Consider the following 5,911-nt stretch of genomic DNA (forward strand, 5'->3'; position numbering starts at 1 on the left):
AGGTTTGTGGATGACATTCTTGTATCCCAGTGTTGTCAAATGTCAATAATTGATTGATTGATATTCTAATGAGGATTAGTTCAACAATAGGACAAATGTCCGCTTAGATTTTTTCTGTGTTCTATATTCATGTGTGAATCCATGTTCTTTCACAGGTAGGCTGTCACGCCCTGACCTTATTTATTCTCTATGTTTGGTTAGGTCATGGTGTGACTCGGGTGGGAAAGTCTATGTTATCTATTTCTTTGTTTTGAGCCGAGTGTGGTTCCCAATCAGAGGCAGCTGTCTATCGTTGTCTCTGATTGGGAATCATACTTAGGCAGCCTGTTTTCCACCTGAGTTTTGTGGGAGGTTGTTTTCTGTTTAGTATTCTGTTACCTGACAGAACTGTTGGCTTTTTGGTTTGTTACTTTGTTTGAGTGTTTTTTGATCTAATAAAATCATGAACACTTTCCACGCTGCGCTTTGGTCCACTCATTCCGACGAGAGCCGTTACATAGGCATTAATAATACAATATTCATACGCTCACACATTTCAAACTGAATCCATCTTGTTCAGCATTAATTGCATGCTAGTCTCAATCTAGACACGTTAGCATATATTTGCTTTTCAAAACATATATACATCAGGGAAAAAGACGTTTCTTTGTACCGAATAAATCTTTAGATGGATGTCAAGATTGTTTGGAAGAAAAGGTAAATACTACAGTTGAAGTGGCCTGAGGACTTGGATGTAGTGTTTATACTGTAATTAGTCTTTGCAGAATGAGAGTTCCTGACAGAGTTTCAGAGACTGCGTGGCATGATAAAATAAACTCCAAGCTGCACTGTTTCAAGACAGTGCAGACCATAAACCAAGACAACCTCTATGGACCATAACTGCCCCCCCACTCATTTTCAGAACGGGTGGTCCACTTCCCCCTTTTCCCCCATATCTCTCTCCCTTTCTTTCCCTAGCTCTCCCTCTTTCTCTCGCTCCCCTTTGCTCTCTATCACTCCCTTTCCCCCCTCTCTCTCTCTCCCTTCCCCCCCTCTCTCTCTCTCTCCCCCTTTCCCTTTCCCTTCCCCTCCCTCTCTCTCTCTCTCTCCCCCTTTCCCTTCCCCTCCCCTCTCTCTCTCTCTCTCTCTCTCTCCCTCTCTCTCTCTCCCCTTCCTCTCTCCTCTCCTTCCTCTCTCTCTCTCTCTCTCTCTCTCTCTCTCTCTCTCTCTCTCACTCTCTCTCTCTCTCTCTCCCCTTTCCCCTCCCCTCTCTCTGTCTCTATCCCCCTTTCAACTCCCCTCTCTCTCTCCCCCTTTCCCCTCCCCTCTCTCTCCCTCCTCCTTTCCCCTCCCCTCTCTCTCCCCCTTTCTCCTCCCCTCTCTCTCTCTCTCTCTCCCCTGCCCCCCTCTCTCCCTCCCCCTTTCCCCTCTCTCTCTCCCCTGCCCCCTCTCTCCCTCCCCCTTTCCCCTCTCTCTCTCCCTCCTCCTTTCCCCTCCCCTCTCTCTCTCCCCTGCCCCCCTCTCTCCCTCCCCCTTTCCCCTCTCTCTCTCCCTCCCCCTTTCCCCCCCTCTCTCTCCCTCCTCCTTTCCCCTCCCCTCTCCGTCCATGCACCCCTTCATTTGCTTGTTCTTTCTTCTCTGTGTTTGTCCTGCTGCTTCCTGTCATGATCCCACCCACAGTGGAGCCTCCTTTCAGCTCTCTCCTCTCCTGTCCTGTCCTCTCCTCTCCTCTCCTCTCCTCTCCTCTCCTGTCCTCTCCTCTCCTCTCCTCTCCTCTCCTCTCCTCTCCTCTCCTCTCCTCTCCTCTCCTCTCCTCTCCTCTCCTCTCCTCTCCTGTCCTGTCCTGTCCTCTCCTCTCCTCTCCTCTCCTGTCCTCTCCTCTCCTCTCCTCTCCTCTCCTCTCCTCTCCTCTCACCTCTCCCTCTCCTCTCCTCTCCTCTCCTCTCCTCTCCTCTCCTCTCCTCTCCTCTCCTCTCCTCTCCTCTCCTCTCCTCTCCTCTCCTCTCCTCTCCTCTCCTCTCCTCTCCTCTCCTCTCCTTCCTCTCCTCTCCTCTCCTCTCCTCTCCTCTCCTCTCCTGTCCTCTCCTCTCCCCTCCTCTCCTCTCCTCTCCTGTCCTCTCCTCCAGACACCGACTTGATGACACAGTCCACAGCCATGCGTACAATGAGAGAGAGGCATGTACTAGTCTGTGGTGACCTAAACGCCAGAACTGAACAAGAACCTGACACAATAACCTGACACCTTCAGCACACAGGGGGACAAGCACCTACTTGGAGGTGACAGCATTCTCTCCAAAATATGCCTCCTAGACACAACTACGACAAAACAACCTACAAAAATGTGTCACAACTCCTGCAGCTCTGTCGTACATAGTCAGTGGTAGGCTTGGAGGGGACTCCTACGGTACACCTACAGCTCATCCCTTGGCAGTAGTACTGTACTACTTTATCACTGACCTCAACCCAGAGTCTCTCAGAGCGTTCACAGTCAGCCCACTGACACACCTATCAGACCACAGCAAAATAACAGTCTATTTGAACAGAGCAACACTCAACCATGAGGCATTGAAACTGAACAAACTGCATGCTATTAAGAAATGCTATAGATAGAAGGACGGTAGTGTAGAAACCTACCAAAAAACTATTGGCCAACAAAAAATCCAATCCTTACTGTACAACTTCCTGGAAAAAATGTTTCCCTGCGATAGTGAAGGTGTGAACTTAGCAGTAGGAAGCCTGAACAGTATATTTGACCTATCAGCTATCATATAACATTTTAAACCAACAACAATGAGAAATGGTTTGATGAAGAATGCAAAAACCTAGAGACCCAGAAAACCAGAATGTACACCTTCACAATGGTGAAACACTAAAACAATACAGAAATACACTACGAAAAAGAAGGAACAGCACGTCAGAAATCAGCTCCATGTGATTGAAGAATCCATAGACTTAAATCACTTCTGGAAAAATTGGAACACACTAAACAAACAACAACATGAAGAGCTATCTATCCAAAACAGAGATGTATGGATAAAACACTTCTCCAACCTTTTTGGCCCTTAACAAAGAACCAAGAACAAACACATACATAATCATTAGAAACACTTAGAATGAGCTTTTAAAGACTACCAGAACCCGCTGGATTCTCCATTTACATTGGATGAGCTACAGAGCAAAACACAAAGCCTCCAACCCAAAAAGGCCTGTGATGTTGATTATACAGTATGTGCACCCTGCCCACAAAATGAGGTGGAAACTGAGCTGCACTTCCTAACCTCCTGCCACAGGTATGACCATATTATAGACACGTATTTCCGTCAGATTACACAGACCCCCCCCCCCCCAAAATTTGAAAACAAATCAAATTTTGAGAAACTCCCATATCTACTAGGTGAAATACCACAGTGTTCCATCACAGCAGCAAGATTTGTAACCTGTTGCCACAAGAAAAGGGCAATCAGTAAAAAACTAACACCATTGTAAATTCAACCCATATTTATGTTTATTTATTTTCCATTTTGTACGTTAACAATTTGCACATCGTTACAACACTGTACACAGCTATAATATGACATTTGAAATGTCTCTATTCCTTTTAAACTTTTGTGAGTGTAATGCTTACTGTTAATTTTATATAGTTTATTTCACTTTTGTTTATGATCTAATTCACTTGCTTTGGCAATGTAAAAGTCCTTTGAATTGAATTGAGAGAGAGAGAGAGAGAGAGAGAGAGAGAGAGAGAGAGAGAGAGAGAGAGAGAGAGAGAGAGAGAGAGAGAGAGAGACAGAGAGTCAGATAGACAGAGACAGAGACAGTGAGAGAGGACGACTTGGGCTCATTTAAAAACCGTGTCACTGTCCACCTGAGCAAACAGAGTCCCGGGGAACCAGGGAGGGGGGCAGAGTAGAGGGGGGAGAGGGGTAAGGGGGCATGAGGAACCAATTGGTGAGGGAGGGCTGGCAAAGTGACAGCCAATGTACAATAACATTAGTCTTCCGCCTTGGCCCAGTGAGTGCTCCTTCTGGACATATCTCTCTCTCTCTCTCTCTCTGCTAGCTGCCTTCCTTTACTGTACTCTGAGCTTTTTCTATCCTTCTCCTGCTACTTCTTCTTCTTTCTTTTCTTTGTCTTGCGCCGGCGGAGCGACTCTCTCCAATGGAACACATTCCTGTAATGCCTCACTGCTGTTCCCTGTTTAGATTTCTCATTACAAACAGCATTACACACATGGGCTGGAGCTGGCTAGGACACATCCAGCCAGAGTCAGAGAGAAAGGGGCTGCATACGGACCTCAGCTCTCTGCACGCAGCGGGCCAGGGCCAAGGGGAGAGAGGTAAAAAACTAGGCCCCAGCTATCACAGACAGACAGTCATCACAACTCACATTTTCCTCTATCTACTCAGTAGGCCCACTGTACTGAGCCAAATATCAATAACATGCCAAAATAACAGGGATGCCTATTCCAACAAGTTCCTCTAAGCAGGTGAAATTCTTTGTCATTTTTATATCCAGACCCGAACTGGTGTTTAACTTTGCGCTGACTAGTGTTGGTTTTCTGTTCTTCAATTATCTTATTATACACGAAAACGGAAACCTTTCAAGACATCGGGATGCGCTGTATTTCTTCCCTTTAGACATTCTAGGGGGAATATGATTGATTTCATACTTTTGAGAACAACTCCTATGCCAAATATGACAATCTTTTATTTCTGGGCGTGTTCCTGTTGTTATATTGACAAATGCCCCAAGCGCTGACTCTCGCTGACACGATTTATGCATGTGAAGTGGTTCTATCTCATATAGGATGCCAGGACTTTATGGAAAACAGACCTTACCTCTCCTCCCTCTCCTCCAGACCCTCTCATCTTGCTCCAAGCCCAGCATCAGTGAGTTTCAGCTCTCATCTCTCCCCAGGAGGCTTGGGTGTTGCTGACTGACACCTGACAGGCTGCATCTCAAATGGAACCCTATTCCCTATATGGTGCACTACCCTATAGGCCCTAGTCAAAAGTAGTGCACTATATGTCAAAGGGACTGCACTATATGTCAAAGGGACTGCACTATATGTCAAAAGGAGTGCACTATATGTCAAAAGTAGTGCACTATATGTCAAAAGTAGTGCACTATATGTCAAAAGGAGTGCACTATATGTCAAAAGGAGTGCACTATATAATGAATATGGTGCTATTTGGGACCCAAACAAAGATGGAGGGAGAGGTCACGATGTCACAGCAGTAGTGCAGGAGGCCCAGATATGCCAGCGCTCTGGTTTACTCTCAGTAGTGTCATATCCTCTTAGAATAAATCCAAATGAGATTTGTTGAGAGTGTGGAGTTTACATTCAGCTGTCCCATATTATGGACAATGAAGGGCCGTTCATTTCTTTTTGACTTGGAAGAACTCTTTAGGTTGAGAGTCTGCGACTCTGCGGCAGGTGAAACCCAAGCCAACGTCTCACAGTGGGTTCCACCCCAAATAGAAGCAAACATCGTTTACTGTTGTGCTCAGCGTGCCACCTGAAGCCAATTCAAGATACCTTGCACAGTAAGAGGGCTTAGCCCTCATCCAAACACACAGAACATGAGCTCTTCCTGCTGCATTTACCAGCCAGTAGTGAGGTGTTACAATCCTTTCTCAGAGTCCTCGATGCCAGAGAAAAGTTTGCAGACAATCTGTTATTGATTTTCCCTCAGTCCAAGGAATTGCATCGTCTGCTCCATCCAATTTTATAAATGATAACAACTGTGGACAGCAGGGACTTTTGAAGACGTGATGACGACATCTTTACAAAGGAGATCCTTCTGTTGTCTTACAGACATGAATATACAGACGTAAATAATATCAGAGAGAACAGTCAGAGATCTGTGTTCTCCTTGTGCTCTTCAACACAGGTAACGTTACTGTAAGAGAAGAAAGTGTGTTATTCTGA

This window comes from Salmo trutta, chromosome 3 (genome assembly GCF_901001165.1).
Source record: "Salmo trutta chromosome 3, fSalTru1.1, whole genome shotgun sequence".
Taxonomy (NCBI): Eukaryota; Metazoa; Chordata; class Actinopteri; order Salmoniformes; family Salmonidae; genus Salmo; species Salmo trutta.